The 18,008-nt window shown below is 34.5% G+C and overlaps 1 protein-coding gene across 1 annotated transcript in view; it reads right to left on the bottom strand.

Moving 5' to 3' along the window:
• The window catches only part of RB1 (RB transcriptional corepressor 1), a 148,955-nt gene that overhangs the window by 40,693 nt on the left and 90,254 nt on the right, over positions 1-18,008 (bottom strand). The gene's annotated exons all lie outside the window — the stretch shown is intronic.

Genomic DNA, 18,008 nt, shown 5'->3' with positions numbered 1-18,008 from the left:
AAAATTAAGGAGTTCAACTATACACTGTCCTCTACTCTCAAATCCCGTGCCTTCTTGATCTACCTTATACTTTATGCTTGATTTATACTTTGGCAAATTCTAATCCTCAATTATGCCCACAATTTACATTCTCTGCTCCTATTCACATGCTGATAAACAACAACAAGAGGAAGTCATATAACCTAGTGTTTTAGTTCACTAGGACCAACTGGGTCTTTATTGTAGAAAAGCAATCCTTTTGCTCTTCCCTAATTGACTATCCTCACCTTCTCTCCTTAAACCTTCTATACATCACTTCCAGTTCCACTGACTATGTTAATCCTCAAGAAGCTCCTATGACGCCCTATATCCTTTAAATTTAAATATTATTTAATTTTTATCTCATCTTTAAAAAATTACTATTTTTGTATTTTAATGTTTATGTAATTATTAGTATAGTGATAGTTAAACCTGTTAGTCTTTTCTCAATTCTCATCCTTCTTAAACAATATGCTACATTTATCACAACTGACTACCCTTTCCTCCTGGATCCTCTCTTCTATTTGGATTTTCATGACATTACTCTCTCCTGGTTTTCCTCCTACTTATCTGATCACTGATAATCTAGTTCACTTCCTACCTGTCTGATCCTGTTTGATAAGCCTTGCTTGTTTATTATTCTCTCTCTTTCTCTCTCTCTCCTAAGTCCCAAGATTACAATAAAACCTGAAAGTTTTCTTTATACCATATATTGAGACTTTTTTCTTTGTTCTTTAATAATTTAGATACATTGAGAAGGGAAAAACTATTGAGCTGCACTTTCAAATGTAAAATGCTTCCTTGCTCAAAGCATTAGATAAAGAATTTATGTATTAAATAATATGTAATTGAAGAAATTACAATGAAAAATGTGGCTAAATATCTTAATTTTAAAAGAAAAATGGATTGTTTTTTCTTAAATTTTTTAACATTGGTTTCTTGGTAATAGTTGTCTGTCTTACCTAACCTAAGCAAGCTGTTTCATGTCAGTATTTATTCTAATTAACTGTCATAACTAATAATCTCTTTCGGTAAAACAATTCACTCTTTTACCATTTAATCTTATGAAGTAAACCAGAGCCTTTACTGTTAGCAAGTTCAGTGTGAATTCTATTAAATAAATGAAAAAAATGAAAAATTCTCTAAAGAAAGCTGAAAAGTTGGCCATGAGGTAAACCCCTATCACAGATAACATATATATTATATCTATGTATGTATGTATGTGTTATGTATCTCTCCAGCACCTGTTTTGAACCTACTAGGTAGTGAATGTTTACAGTTGATTATCTCAATAAAAAATAGATCTCCAGTTCCATTTGAAAACTAATAATAGAAAGGAAGACAAATTATAGGACAAAGGCAGGAATTACCATTGTTTTCTTGGACTTTGGTCACAGGAAGCCTAAAATACTATAAGTACCAGAGCAGCAATATTATTGTAAGGACATATTTGCTGTGCAAAAAGCAACTCTGGGAGATGTAAACATCTTTTAAATTTCCCTTGCATAGTCTATGTCACTAGCACTTAAAACACACCCACAGATTTATATTATCATACCCATTCATGTAATATACTAAATGCATGGGAAATCTTTTCCTGCCATTTTTAATATTTCAACATGAAAGGAAAAAATTAGTTTTCTTTTGTAACCTGTCCTCATCATATTAAGAAGTAAGATTTGCTCAAAATATTCTCTGAACAAAGAATCATCCAAATATGCAGACAACTTTTAAAGAAAAGAGGTAGACACAAGGTATGTGCAGGGGTTGGGGTTGGGATTGTTGTTATTATGAACAAAGAAAATCTGTCACAAAGATCTTCTTTATAAATGATGGGTTAATAAGCAATTTTTTTAAAAAAAAATGGGCATTAAAAGAGCATAGGAATAAAACTGAGAAAGAAAAGAAGGAATACATTTTTATATTGACAAATCTCATGGCTATCAGAAATAGGAATGGCAAATACGGTATTATACTTATAAATATAAGCATATTTTCTAAATCCCTCCAGGATGATGTGATGAAACAAACAGAAAATTTCTCACTTAGAATATTCCCTATGTTTATCATTGGTTTCTATCCAAAGGATACATTTTTCTTATATACTTGAGACTAGTTTTTCCCTTCAAGTTTTCTGTACTTCTTTCTATAGAGTAGTTTGTATGCTTAGCCAGCCATAAGAATACAATATCACTTTGTTATGATGTAAAGCAGGGGTTGGCAATTTATGGCTCTGGAGCAGTATCTGGCTCTTTTGAGGGCCAGATATGGCTCTTTCTGCAGGAGCCATAAAGTCAATTTTTTTTCAGGCGCTGTTACAGGAGCGGCACTGTGAGCACTGAACGGCTCTCACGAAATTACATTTTAAAAAATGTGGCGTTTATGACTCTCACGGCCAAAAAGGTTGCTGACCCCTGGTGTAAAGAATCTTGGGGTACAAATTATATACATATAATCAATTAAAAGGTACATAACTCTGGGCTCTCAGGTCCAACTTGCTTTATTTCCAATTTGGCTACTACCCTTAGTCCTCAGGAACGGGGAGGATAAACGCATGGGGTTCCTTTCTAGTTGGGCACTTGGTACAATGAACCACCCAGCCACAGAAACTGCCACTAGAGTTAGTTGTCTTATTCCATGTTCTTTCATCTAGAGGTTCTTGAAAGCGATCTCTCTCTCTGGGCCCTGAAATCTAAGCTAAATGTGAGTAAATCCTTTTTGCCTCTTCCTATTACTAAATAAGTTCTTTTTCTTTCTTTTCCCTGGTCCCATACTCTTCTAGTCACTTATTCTGGTTCATACATATTAGTCTCTCACTCCAACTTGTCTTCTTTCCTACTGTTATTTTTTCCTGCCAGTTAATTTCTGGCTTACTGTGAATTAACATTTAAAATATTTCCTTATTGATATTATAAGTTAACTTTTGCTTATCAAAAGGCCTATAATTATATTTGCAAATGGAAGTTTAGTTACTCATATAATTGTAAAGAATCATATAATATTTATTTTAAAAAATGGTGACTCTGATACCGGTCATTTGCTATACCAACAAGGGATAATATATTTTGAGGAAGTCCTACAGGCAACAGGGGATAGCTCCCATTGGAAGAACTTTGAGTAGTACAATACACACTATGTAACAAATAATAAATGCCTATTGTGTCAGATATAAAATTTAGTTAAAAAAGCTACTCATCCCCAAGGTACTTATAATCTTTTGTAATCTTAATTTGTAAAACTTAATTTTTCAGCTTCCCATTAGAATGCAAGCTCTTTGAGGGCAGGGATTATTTTTTTTTCTACTTGCATTGTAATTTCCAGTATTTATACAGTATATAGTATTTATATAGTAAGCTTTTTAAAAATGCTAGCTGATTGCCTCACTGCATGGCAGTTTCTTAGGGAAGTAAGACATTAATACAAATAGCTTATCTGCTGCACAGTTATATAAGTATATTAGAGAATTATAAAATAAAAAATATAAAATAAAATAAAATAGAATGTGAAAAACTAAAGAAAAGTTCATTATCATCTGGGAAGGAAGTGGGATCAGAGAAGACTTCCTGGAGCAGCTGGCATGTGAACTGTCCTTTAAGAGATAAGCAGATTCAGCAGGCAAAGATGGAGAAGAAAAGAATTACAGGCACGGGGAACACTGTTAGCAAAGGTATGCAGGCATGAGTATACAGTGCAAGTTCAGAAAGCAAAGAATAGTCCAGTTTGAGTTGAGATAGATTTTAAACAAGAAAGCCATAAGAAATAAGGTTATAAAAGTTGGATAGCATTGAATGTCAAGCTGAGAACTCTACTTGGAAGCTAGTGACCACTGAAGATTTCTGAGAGTGACATGAATGATTAGATGTTTTAATAAGACTAGTCTGGTAGTAATACAGGGAATGGAGGCTAGAATACCTATTAAAAGGCTAGCAAGCAGGTGGTAATGAAAGCCTATACTAGGGTGGTAGTAGTGTATATTGATAATAGAGTATAGATTATAGAAATGTGGCAGAATTAGAATCAACAAATTCTTATAACTGACTAGATGTGGAACAAAGGAAAAATACTCAAGAAATATGATATCTAGGTCGTAAAGACAGGTAAACTGAATTGCGGTGTCATAGAAACAGTAAACAAATTTACCAGGGCTGAGGAAGAGGAGGATATGCTTGGTTGGGGCATGTTAAGTTTGAGGAGTTGAAGGAATATCTAAACGGCAATGTTCTATAGGTAATATGGCATGCCTACCCCCTGTTCCTAAACAGGGAAGAACCTCTAGTTCTTCAGTTTAGAAGTTTCAGACTTTTCAAAGCATTTTCTCCATCTTCCTTGAAACAAAAACAAACCAAAAACAACTTAATTGGTATTTTATTTAGCACAATGGAAAAACGTGACAGATATATAGAGTCAGAGGACTCACACTGGAAGCTCAGCTTTGTTACTACTTGTGTTTAAGTAAGTAAACAGTCACTGAGCTTCTCTGGGTCCCCGTTTCATTGAATGTAGAATGAGATTTGAAAGAGATGACCTTTAAGATTCTTTCCAGTTCTAAATTTACAATCAATCATTGACGCAAAACTATATGCTTTATTTCATGTTTATAACATATAAGTTGGTATTTAAGATAAATGATTTATTTTCAAAAACCTTATCTTTTGTCTTAGAACTGATATAACTTTTAAGGAAGAAGAGTGGTAAGGACTAGGTAATTGGCTTTAAATGACTTGCCTAAGGTCACATGGCTAGGAAGGGAGAGTACAGGGGCAGAAAAGCTCTTGTAGCACACTCAGGGGAAAGGCTAGGGCTAGGTGCAAATTGGTCTCTCTCATTATTACCAAGAGCATACTTTGAGGGTTCTTTTAAAATAATTTATAAAAACCCAAGTTAACATAGCATGGACATATCATAGAAAGAAATTATTTGCAAGTGCTTTTTACTGTATTAATATGGGATGAGGATCCAAAGGCCTGGGAGAGGTCAGATTTGTACCTAGGACCTCTCTAGGCCTTATAAATGAGGTTTTTGAAGAACTTTGCTTTAAAGACACAAAAAAGCTTTCCTTTCAATACAAGGATGGGTGTTAGCAGTTTTAAATTTTAGGTAAACAGAGGATATGGCCATTAATTAACTTAATCATCATCTTCTAGTTGACATTATCATAACTATATTCAAAGGAATTTAAACTCCACTAGACAAAATGCATACTCCTCACACCCACCTATATAATTGCAGAATAATAAATTGTGTCACTTGTTAGCACCTAGAGCAAGATGACAATGCAATGGTGAAATAACCAGTTGATGGTGGAGATTCTCTTCTTCATTAGAATCACAGATTTTCAGAGTTCAAAAGGATCTTAGAGATAATGCCATCCAATCTGCTCATCTTAAAGATAAGGAAAATGAAGCCCCAAAAAGTGAAATGACTTGCCCAAGGTCACAAAGTTAATTAGTGGTAGGACCAGAACTAGATCTTCTGACTCATTTTTTTTTTTCTGCTGATGCTTCTCTTTGGATATATAGAACTGACCATCAGAGAAATGAGGCAGATATCTTAAACTCAACATATCCAAAACTGAAATAATATCTTTTCCCCCAATCTCCTTCCCCTTCTCAACTTCCCTATTACTCTCATGGACACCTCCATCCTCCTAGTCATCCAGGCTTACAACCAAGGTTTTATATTTGACTCATCATCAACTTTTGACCCTCATATCTAATCTGCTGACAAGTCCTTTATGTCCCCTTCTTTGCTCTGATATTGCCACCCCTGCATTGAAAATCCTTATCATCTCGTGACTGGGCTATTGCAAGAGATTTCTGATTGACTTCTTTGCTTCTAGATTCTCCCCACTCCAGTTCACCCTTCATTCAGTTATCAAATTATTCTTCCCAAAGATTCCTAAGGCACAGATTTGACTATGTCACACATCTCCCAATTCCCAATTCAATAAACTCCAGTTTTATAGCTCCCTATAACCTCCAAGATGAAATATAATCTTCCACTTGGTGGTCAAAGCCCTTCACCATCAAGTCTATTCTGACCTTTCCAGTCTTCCAATACCTTATTCCCAGATATATTTTCTGTGCTCCTGTAATAATGGCCTCCTTGCTGTCTCTTGCACACCCATCTCATCTCCAGATTTCAGACATTTTCCTGGTTGTTCATCATGCCTGGAATACTGCACTTCTTCATACCTGGCCTTGTCAACCTTCAAGCACCTTCGAAATTCAAATTTCCTTCAGGTAGCAGCTTGAAAAATCCTTTCTTCTATAAGAAACATTTACTCATTCCCCTTAATGCTTAATTCCCTCTGCAAATTATCTCCAATTTATCATGTATATATTTTGTTTGTAGGTAGTTTACATGTTGTCTACTCTACGACTGGCAGAGACTGTAAGACCTATATAGTGTACTTTTTGTCATTTTACAGATGACTTCACTTGAATCAGGCTGAACAACTTATTCAAAATCACATAGGGAGTTGGTAGCAGAACTAGGACTAGGTACACCATTGATTAGAACCTCCCTCTAAAATAGTTCTTTTGTATTAAAAGTTTATTTTTAATTAACCAGATGAGGTGTTGAACTTTAAGATTTCAAACTCACTTATCAAGTTTTCATTTTTAAGTGTATACTGTTAAAATGCAAAAAGAAAGAAAAAAGATAGGCTCAAGTAAATAATAAAGGTAAATCATTTGAACTCTATTTTGTAGGCAAAAAATGGCAACTCCAAAGTAAAGCACTTGAAGTTCTCTGGTATAAGAAGAAAAGTGGCATTATGAAAGGGAAAAAATCACTAGCTTACATATGATATTTTTATATATCTCTTAAGCACTTATTGTATTTTGTATTATACGTGTTCATAAATATTTTCTTATGTAATAGACTATAAAGACTGAAGATACATTTATACTAAATTTTCTGGAAATCCAATTTATCGTGCATCTATAGGTAAAACAATATGTTAAGCACTTGAAGAATTCTCAGTCCCTCAACAACAACAACAAAAATCTCAGTCTGTGCCCTGAAGGTGTTTATAATTATGTGAGAATTAAGATATCAGAAATGGGTAAGTGACAAAATAAGATAATATAGAATTAATCCATTAATATGGTTGTTATAGGAATATAGATGTGATGAAGTAAATGACAGACATATCAAATAACAATATATTTCACACTTTAAAGTTCTTTCCTTCTTAAATTTTTAGTTTTTCACCTTATGACCAACACATGAAGAATCTCTAATGTGTCATATTGAGAAAAAGTAGTATATGGTTTAACAGACAGAATTTCTTTTGATTGAGTGATATGTCACCCCTACCTTTCTCTGTCCATGTCTCACTTGCCTTTCTAAGAAGAAATATCTCTGAGGGAGATATTTTTTTTCTCTTACAATGGTGTTTCCTCAGATAATTTTGTATTTATTTATGCGCATCTCCTGACACAACCTTTCCTTTCTACTACCCCAAAATATAAACTCCTTAAGGGTGGGCTACTTGTTTGGTCTTTATATTTCTGGTATATAGCATAGTTACCTAGGAAACATGCTTGATGGGTTTGTTTAGGTGAATGCATATTATGAATTCTCAATAATTATTAAGTCAGAAGATAGCCCTTCACTTTCTTCATTTTCTTTTGAGTTTTCTTCCACAAAAGGACTAATATGGGAAAAATGTTTTACATAATTGCACATGTAAAATCTTTATCAGACTGCTTACTGTCTTAGTGGTGGGGAGGGGGAAGAAGGGAGAGAGACAATTTGAGGATCAAATTTTTAAAAATGAATGATAAACATTTTTTACATGTTTTTGGAGAAAAATAAAATATTAATTAAAAAAAAGATAGCCCTCACATTAGAAATATAAATGACAGATCAAAGTCAAGGCTTACTGAACACTAGAAATTTTAATAATAGAGTCAAATAAATAAAGTCTAAAGTAATTTAGAGCCTCCATTTTAAAGATATAATATTATATATTACAATGATATATAATATTATATATAATAATATATTCAAAGGTATAAGTATTTACTAAATTAAACCAATGGTAGCACACTTTGCACAAGATCTGAACTAAAGAATGATAAAATTACAATGAATTTATAAACACAGAAAAGTAGTAGCAGAAATATAATATACACACAGATGTCATATGTGTGTATTATAATTATACAATACTGTGTATTGGTTCCAAGGCAGAAGAGTGGCAAGGCCTAGGTAATGGAGGCTAAGTGACTTGCATAGGGTCACACAGCTAGGAAATGTCTGAGGCCAGGTTTGAACCCAGGACCTACTGTCTCTGGACCTGACTGTTAATCCACTAAGCCACCTAGCTGGCTCCCTGCTTATCATTTCTTATAGTACAATAGTATTCCATTAACTATCATATACCACAACTTATTCAGCCATTCCCCAATTGATGGACAACTCCTTAATTTCTAATTCTTTGCTACCACAAAAAGAGCTGCAACAAATATTTTTGTAAAAATAGGCCCTTAAACAATTTATGATCATGCTTGTAATCTTAAAGAAGATACTGTTATCAGATCAGAAAAGGTTTAGAGAAAACTGAAAACGTTGAGAGAAAAAATATCAAGAAAAATAATTTTATAAGAAAGTAATGAAGAAGAATTTTCAGCTAAGAAAGAATTTAATTTTCCTAAAATGAAAATGAAGAAGAGTGAGTAGTTATAGGAAAAATGAAGTCTTAAGGTATGAAAAAAGATAATGGAAAAAAAAAACTGGAAAGAAAGGGAAATGGAATTCTAGGGCCAATTCTATCACTAACTTGCCCTTCAAACCTTTAGCCAGTCATTTAAATTTTCTGGGCCTCAATTTACTAAACTATTAAACATGGAGGTTGAACTATATATCTAAGGTGTCTTTTAGATCTAATAATAAATTATTCTATTTATTGTGCTATCAGAATCAAATCAAGGATTATATAGGTTAAGTAAGAAAGTTATTCAATGGATTCAAATTGTACTTCTACAGCAGGGGTCGGCAACCTTTTTGGCTGTGAGAGCCATAGACACCACATTTTTTAAAATGTAATTTCGTAAGAGCCGTACAGTGCTCACAGTGCGCTCCTGTAACAGCGCCTGAAAAAAAATGGACTTTATGGCTCCTGCAGAAAGAGCTGTATCTGGCCCTCAAAAGAGCCAGATATGGCTCGAGAGCCATATATTGCCGAAGTTTTGATTTCTTTTTCTATTTCAGTTTTCTAACCTCATCAGATATTACTTCTTGCTCTTGCTCTCAATAAATCATTGCCTTGTTATTTTACATGCTATAACCTAGGAAATTCTAAGGATTGATTAAATAGCCCTTTTACACAAAATTATAAATCAAAAGATTTTAGCTAAGATGCTTCTTTGTAACACCAAAATAGTAGAATTTTAGAACTTAAAGGAGTGAATTCAGAGGTTATCTGTTCTAATCTATACCTAAAACATAAGTTTCCTTCTAAAATAACCAGATTCTTCTCAAAACTTTCCAGTAACAGGGATCTCAGTACTTTTCTAAGTACATGTTCTCATCATTTGTAAACTTCTCATTTGGGGTGATTATTCCTTTCAGTTGAGCCAATAGTAGCTTTTATTCATTATAGCTTCAATGTTGAAGGCCCAAGTAAAAGGAATCTGATTACTCTTCTAAATCATTGTTCTTCTAATATTTGAAGTCAGCTGACATGTACCCACTAAGCCTTCTCTTCTTTTCCCATATTGCATTCTACTCTCTTCCCCTAAGTGGAAGCTATTGGCAAATATTTTGAAGGAGAGTATAGAATCAGAAGACATTTTATTGGAAGAAAAGGGCAGAGCATAATGAATCAACAACAATGACAAAATGGATAATAGTTTTAGGGCAATGAGAAATGACAGAATCTGGGAGACTATAATTTATTGACATGAGAATATAAAAGATACTCTGAATATAGAGACAGAGATAATATTCAAGTTGCAAGCTCTGGCTCAATAATAGGATATAAGGTTAGCTAACAAGCAGGTTATAGGAAAATTTAGATGACAGGATTAAGAGTATGGATTTCATTTAAATTTCACAAATAAAGTACAAATTTTACTGGAAATCTTAAATCTTTTACCTATATTAAAACCTCCACCCACATTCTTTTGCTTTTGTACACTTTGCCTAATATTTCTTTACAACCCTTTCCACCCATTTCACTTTACTATAGTCAGCATGAATCCTTCAAACCATACCTCCTTACCTCTATGCCCAAATGAAAGTAAATACAGTATAATTTATGCCTCCTTTGAACTCTGGTAAATGACTCATGCTCTGTGAAGCCTAGTAAAGGGTTGTGTCACCAATAAATGGAGCTCAATCACTTTCAGAGTGATTTCAAGAAATCATCTAAGTAGCATTAGCAAGTAGACTAGGCTAAGAAAATTTAAGAAGCAGTGAGTCATTTTTCCTCTCATGAGAAAAAAATTTTAAATGAAATAAACTGATTTAACCTACACCAATAAAAAGTTCATTTTTTAGCCTCTACAGTTTTTATTATTACTGTTTCTTTTAAACTGAGATGAAATGTAGCCCAAGAAGACTCAACGAAATAATGTTTGAAGCAGCTTTTCTTATTCTTCTATTAAGACTATTATAAATTATAAATGGAAAATTATATTCCAGGATAAAGAAGCTTTAATTTATCTTGAATGCCTCTAAGCCAATATGCCAACTTAATGGTTATTTTAGTATACTAAAGGGCATTTCATGGAATATGCTCATAAATGCCCTTCCCACTTATGGTTATATCCAGATTGATCTTGGGATAGATATTTACCCAGTGTTGGTGGAAAAAACCAATAAGAAGCAGAAAAGCCTGTCAAGAATCCACAAACACGCTTGCCAAATCAGAATGTGTGCTTTAAGTGTCTCATGCTCACAACTTTATGGAGATTGAGGTGGGAGAATAAAACAAGTTACCCCATGTCCAGCCCTCCCTGTAGGAAGTAAATCAGAACTATTCCTACATGACTCACAGCTGGAAAGGAAGAAAATCGAGGGTGAGATTGTTCCATTTTAAATATCCAAGAAGTTATCACTTCTTTTGTCCCGTAAGAGGACTCTGTCATCTTCATGGGATTGACCATAAGTGGGAAAGGCATTTATGAGTATATTCCATATGTATTTGAGAATTCCTAGGCAATAGGAGAAATTTTGCATGTGGAAAGGCTGACCACCAACAAAAGGACTGGTCCAAGTGTAAGTGTTTTACCAGCAGACATGTACTAGATGTTATTTGGATAATATAGAGCTGAGGTGAAAGGTAAAATATCTCCTTAGCACTCTTATAATGCTTTTTTTGTTTGATTTCGCTTAACTTTCTACCTATCAGCAAATTGCTACAATGGTTTTAAGTTAGTGAATCTTGTTTTGAGTTTATTTCTGTCAAATGTGAACTTATCAGTGCTGTTTATCATTCTCTTTAGGTGTAGGAAATAAATACCTGTATCATACCTGATTCATATTATACACTCATTTTGTCCTACTTCTTGGGGAAATTCTAGATGTGAATCATAACCTAAGACACAAGTATATTTTTCTCTGAGTTTCCAAGGTGGTGGGGAGAGGTTAATGAACTGAATGATGTGAAAAAAGTGAGCTTAGTTCCACTTTCTTTATGAGTCCCCCCTCTTCCCCTCCAGGACTAAAAGCAGTCAGATTGTCTGCCTAGAGTAAAACAGAGAAGCCCCTTAATAGAGAAAAGAGAGGGGTCAATATTCTACCCTTTGTGTGAACAGTAATGGTTCCTTAAAGTTATATTTGCACACACACACACATCTGTTTCAAAAGATCCATGATTAAATCAACCTAGGCACCATGTTCACCAATATAAATCACAACCTCTCTAAATGATGACTTAAATGAGTTGCTGTGGTTCCCCAAGAATTTAATCATGTGGCAGCCAATTTTCTTGTGATCAATTTTGTACTCTAGCTAGTGAGGTTGGTCCTTGGTTGTCTGTTATTAGGTCCATACCAATAGATTATTTATCTTGGTAGGAATTTTCAGGACTGGCATTACATCGGCATTGTTACAAGTGAATAAAGCATTCATATGGGGCATTCTTGAAAATTCAAAGTAGAGTAAGAGTAGATTTTTTAAATTATTTTTAAACATTTATTAATATTCGTTTTTAACATGGTTACATGATTCATGCTCCTACTTTCCTCTTTAGCCACCACACTCCCCCCACCCATGGCCGACGCACATTTCCACTGGTTTTAACAGTAGGGTAGATTTTTAAGGGTAGGCATCATGGAATTGTAGATAGATAGCTGGCTAAGAAGTCAGAAAGACATGGTTCAAATCTTGGTTCTGATGAAATTCTATGCAATAAGGGGACAAGTCCGTAACTTTTCAGTGCCCCTGGCAACACTCAGTGGCTCTAAACTGCAAAAAGTGAATGCCAATATCAGGTAGTAGAGGAAGCTCCTAAGCAGAGCTCCTATGACAGAGGTCAGAGGTTGTGGAGAAAAAATAAAAAGTTCACAAACTAATCATATGCTCCAAATACTATGGAATTCTCAGACATCAAGATAGTAATAGAGATAAAACCTGTGGATAGAATATGTCCACATAACACTGAACTTTTAGTATTAAAAGGAGCTTTTGGTGTTACCTAGCTAAATGACCTCGTTTTTACAGATGTAAAACCAGAAACCCTGAAAGTTAAAACAACTTGTCCAAGGTCACATAAGTAATGAGGTTTCCCGGCTGCAAAGCCAATTCCTTTTCCAGGACACCACATCCTCTCAATCTATATTATTCATTTCTGAAAAATACCAGGTGTTTTCACTAGTTTCCCCCCAAGCCTGGAATGTTCTTCCTCTTCCTCTCCACCTCCTGGCTTTTCTGGCTTCAAGTCTCAGTTCTTTCAAGTCTCACCTTTGGGATTTATACCAGGAATGCAAAGATGGCTTACTATTAAGAAAACCATCCACGTAATTGACCACATCAACAAGCAAACCAACAGAAATCATATGATTATCTCAACAGATGAAGAAAAAGCCTTTGACAAAATACAGCATCCATTCCTATTGAAAACACTAGAAAGCATAGTAATAGAAGGGCCTTTCCTAAAAATAATAAGCAGTATATATCTAAAACCATCAACAAGCATCACATGCAATGGGGATAAATTAGAAGCCTTCCCAACAAGACCAGGAGTGAAACAAGGATGCCCATTATCATCTCTACTATTCAACACTGTACTAGAAACACTAGCAGTAGCAATTAGAGAAGAAAAAGAAGGGATTAAAATAGGCAATGAGGAGACTAAACTATCACTCTTTGCAGATGATATGATGGTCTACTTAAAAAATCCAAGAGAATCAACTAAAAAGCTAATAGAAATAATCAACAATTTTAGCAAAGTTTCAGGATACAAAATAAACCCACATAAATAATCAGCATTTCTATATATTTCCAACACATCACAGCAATAAGAGTTAGAAAGAGAAATTCCATTTAAAATCACCCTAGACCAGTGATGGGCAAACTACAGCCCCAGGGCCAGATGCCTCCCTGAAATGTTCTCTCCAGCTCCTGTGACATTATTCCTAATCTGAGGAATACAATGAGTAGGATACAATACAATGAAACTTCCGAAAGAGTTGCCTTGGAAACAGACTGACAGATGAGCATTTTCTTTCCTTTGGCCCCCTCTTTAAAAAGTTTGCCCATCACTGCCCTAGACAATATAAAATATTTAGGAATTTATTTGCCAAGACAAACATAGGAATTATATGAACATAACTACAAAACGCTTTCCACACAATTAAAACTAGATCAAGTGTCACCTTTTGCAAGAGTCTTTCCTAGTCTTTAATCGTATGCCTTCCCTCTGAGATTACCCTCCAATTTTATTTTTATATATATCTTGTTTGTACATAGTTGTTTGCATGTGGTCTCCTACATTAGACTGAGAGCTCCTTTTTTTGTTTTTCTTTCTATCCTCAGCACAAAGTAGAGTATAGTGCCTGGGATATAGTAGGCACTTAATAAATGCTGGTTGGCAGACTGAAAAGCTTAAGAATCTGTAAAATAATTTAAAGTGGCGTATAGGTTAAGCAACAATTTAATGTTCATTTCAATCACCTTCTACTAAGTGATAATTCCAACAAAACATAATAAAGCTGCCAATGCTATGTGCCTCCACTTTACCTCTTCTTATTCTCTTCTTAACCCCTTACAATCTGGCTTCCAACCTAACAAATTATTTCTTAGATGTCAAATCCAATGGACTTTTCTCAATATTCATTCTATTTGAATTCTTTGCAGCCTTTGACACTTGATCACTCTCTTCCTAGATAACTCTCTTCTCTCTAGATTTTTATGATAACACTCTCCTGGTTTTCTTCCTACCTATTCCATTGGTTCTTCTCTATCTTCCTTGCTGGATCCTACTCTAATCATGCCCTCTAATAGAATAGGAATCTTTTGGGGTTCTGTCCTGGGCCCTCTTCTTCTCCCTCTATACAACTTGACTTGGTGACCTTCAACAGTTCAGTGATTTAATTATTGTCTCTATGATGATGAATTCTCAAATCTACCTATCCTGCTCAAACTCTGCAATTTCAAATCTCACATCTCCATCTTCCTTTTGGACATCTAAAACAGGCTGTATGGCAGAATCTTCAACTCAGTAAGTCTAAATCTGAACTCTATCTTTTCCCCAAACCCTTTCCCACCTGCTACATTCTCTTTTAATATAAAGAATAATATCATTATCTCAGTATTTTAAGCTTGCTACCCTAAGATTCATCCATGGCTCCTCACTATCTCTTACCCCTTATAGTAAATCTGTAACCAAGGCCTCAATTTCACCTTTACAACATCTCTCAAATGTGCCCCCTTCTGCCCTATGACACTGTCACCATTAACGTAAACCTTCATTACCTCACATCTAGATTAGGTAGCACCCTGTTAGCAGGTCTGCCTGCCTCAAGTTCCTCCCCACTTGAATACATCCTCCATTCTGCTACCAAAGTAATTTTCCTAAAGGGAAGGTCTGATGATGTCATTCCCTACTCAATACTCCAGTGGCTTCCTACTGTCTCCAGGAATAAGGTGAATTTTCAGGGCAGCATAAGATTTTTTTAATTGGCATATTATTATATTGAATCAGTATTATTATCAGGTTCTGCATTTAGGTTCAAAAATCAACTGCACAAATACAAGGTGAGAGAGATCCATAGCCAGATAGAATTTCATGAGGAGATTTGAGATGATTTTTAGTCTTATATTTGTCACCAAAGTAAGTTGGTTGCCCAAAGAGGTAATATAGATCAATAATGAGTCACTGATATAAACATCATTCAAGATGTTTATATATATATTATATATATAATCTTATATATATATTATATATAATATGCATATATTATATATAATATATATATATATATGTATTTTTTTTTAAACCCTTACCTTCTGTCTTGGAGTCAATACACAGAATTGACTCCAAGGCAGAAGAGTGGTAAGGGTAGGCAATAGGGGTCAAGTGACTTGCCCAGGGTCACACAGCTGGGAAGTATCTGTGGCCTTTGAACCTAGGACCTCCTGTCTCTAGGCCTGGTTCTCAATCCACTGAGCTACCCAGCTGCCCCCAATCTTATATATTTTTAAAGGATATGGTATATGATTTTGGCATCTCCATGGCAGACACCTTGAATCTGCAATGGCTCCTATTGCCTCTGAAGGCTTTTTTGAATGCTTTATTGAATGTATCACACAGTCTGACTCCAGCATAATTTTCCAAATTAAATTCATATTACTCTCCTTAAAAAACTTTATTTTCTAACTAAAACAGCCTGCTTGCTGCTTGCTGAACTTATTAGCATTCCATCTTTTCTCCACACCTTTGTACCAGTCCACATTTATGGAATACATTTTCTTCTGACTTCTGCCTCTTAGAATCCTTAGCTTTCTTTGAGGCTAACTTCAGATGTTACTACTTATGGGAAACCTTCCTGATAGCTAGTTTACAGTGTTCTCCACCTTTTGAAATTATTTCATATTTTTGTCTATGTTCATGCTGTATCCATTGGATATAAGCTCCTTAAAGGCAGAAATTGTTTTCTTTTTGTTTATATCCCTAGTGATGCTTTGCATTGAGGGTTAGACCATCATTTTATTGACTACATGTATAACCTAACTCGTAAAGCAGCTTCAAATTGCTAGAAGGTAATATTTTCAAGTAGCTTTCTAGTATGCCACAAAACGCCTCTGAAATTTAAAGTCCTTCACAATATGTATTCAATCTATATCTCCAGGTTTATCCCATACAACTGCTTTCCCTTCATGTACTCTACATTCCAGTCAAACTGGCCTACTTATAGTTCCTCACAGAATTCATTTCACATCTCCCTATTACTTGGAGAGGTCATTCAAACCCCATGCCTGGAATGTGCGCTCTCCTTGCATCTCCAGATTTCTTTTCTTTCTTAAAAAAAAACAAAACAAAATGACCAAAAACAACTTTACCTTCCATCTTAGAATTAATACTTGGTATTGATTCAAAGGCAGAACAGTGAGGGCTAGTCAATAGGGGTTAAGTGACTTGCCTAGGATCACACAGCTAGTAAGTGTCTGAAGTCACATTTGAATGTAGTCTCAATCCAATATGCTGCTCCTTTACCCCTATTTCCGGCTTTCTAAAAAGACTAGGTTCAAGTGCTACCTCGTAAAGGAGACAAGTCCTGACCCTCCTCACCTCCCCCACAATTACTTTTGTATTTATTTATCTGTGTTCACAGTTAACCCTCCTTCCAATCCCCACTGTAAACTCCCTAGATAGGTTGTTTTTTGGTTTTAGTAATCCCAGTACTAGCACTCTGTAGGTAAGAGTTTGTAAAAGCCTGGTGCAGAAGAAAGATATTTTAGTAAACAACAAAAGATACTGTTTTAAGTAACACTTTAGTCTCTGGGCAAAAAAGGGGGTCCATTGGTATTCCAAAAATAAACAAAGCTCCAGAAATCAACTTTAATTGATTAATTTACATAAAAAGAATCTGATCTTAATCTTCCAGGATTCCCTTTGAAATTCTGTCACATTGCAATGGAAAAATGTCAATTCTGAATAGAAAAAAAAAAGGAAAATGAATAGGAAAAAAATAGAAAAAAAAAGAAAATGTTAATATCTAAGGAAACTCCATTTCGAGATAAAGCATTCTCCTAGATCATCTATTTTCTAGATCTGATCTCTTTAGACTTTCTATGGGGTTTTTTCCAAATATAAATACATCTACATTAATACATTGTTTCAAAATTATAAAAAACCTTCTAAATTCTCAAATAAGAGTTCCTAAGAAAGGAAATAGAACAAGTCAAAAAATGGGGAAAAGGAGGGAAATTATGAACTAAAAATTTAAAAAACACAAATTCCATTACCAACAAACATTCAGTTCTATTTTGATTTAAGTATGTGGACAAGCCCAAATAATATGAGCCTTATTTCAAGTGTGATAAGAAAGTGTATTAGAAAATTACATCCCAGCATTAAATTGATTGCTAGAATGTGGAACTGCCTCTATCACAACAATATTTTATCAGTCAATTTTTATCTACACTAAGAAACACAGAAATAGAAGGCATTAACTACAGATAATCTCTAACAGATATGCCGGAAACTTAAAATTTAACCTTTTTAATGTTTGCAGTCATTGAGCAACCTAAGCCTGTCTATGGATTGGTAAAGACATAACTGAATAAAAATGAAGCGGTTCACTGACAATTTCAATTTGAAAAAATGAAAATATATAACAAAAACTGCCAAAGGATTTAAACTTGACTTCTCAAATTTATGTTGAGATTGTGAGAGACTGGTTTTCCCCCAAATTTTAGCAGCAACTTCAGAATTTTAACTATTACTCGAAAGGAAAAAAAAAAATCCCCAGTAGAAACAGACACAAAGGCAATATAAATATAGGCCAGGCCAGTAGAAGGCATTTCCGCAA

Source organism: Gracilinanus agilis, chromosome 3 (assembly GCF_016433145.1).
Source record: "Gracilinanus agilis isolate LMUSP501 chromosome 3, AgileGrace, whole genome shotgun sequence".
In the NCBI taxonomy this organism is placed as follows: Eukaryota; Metazoa; Chordata; class Mammalia; order Didelphimorphia; family Didelphidae; genus Gracilinanus; species Gracilinanus agilis.
The sequence above is the reverse complement of the archived record's forward strand: the minus strand, read 5'-3'. Positions and strand labels throughout refer to the sequence as shown.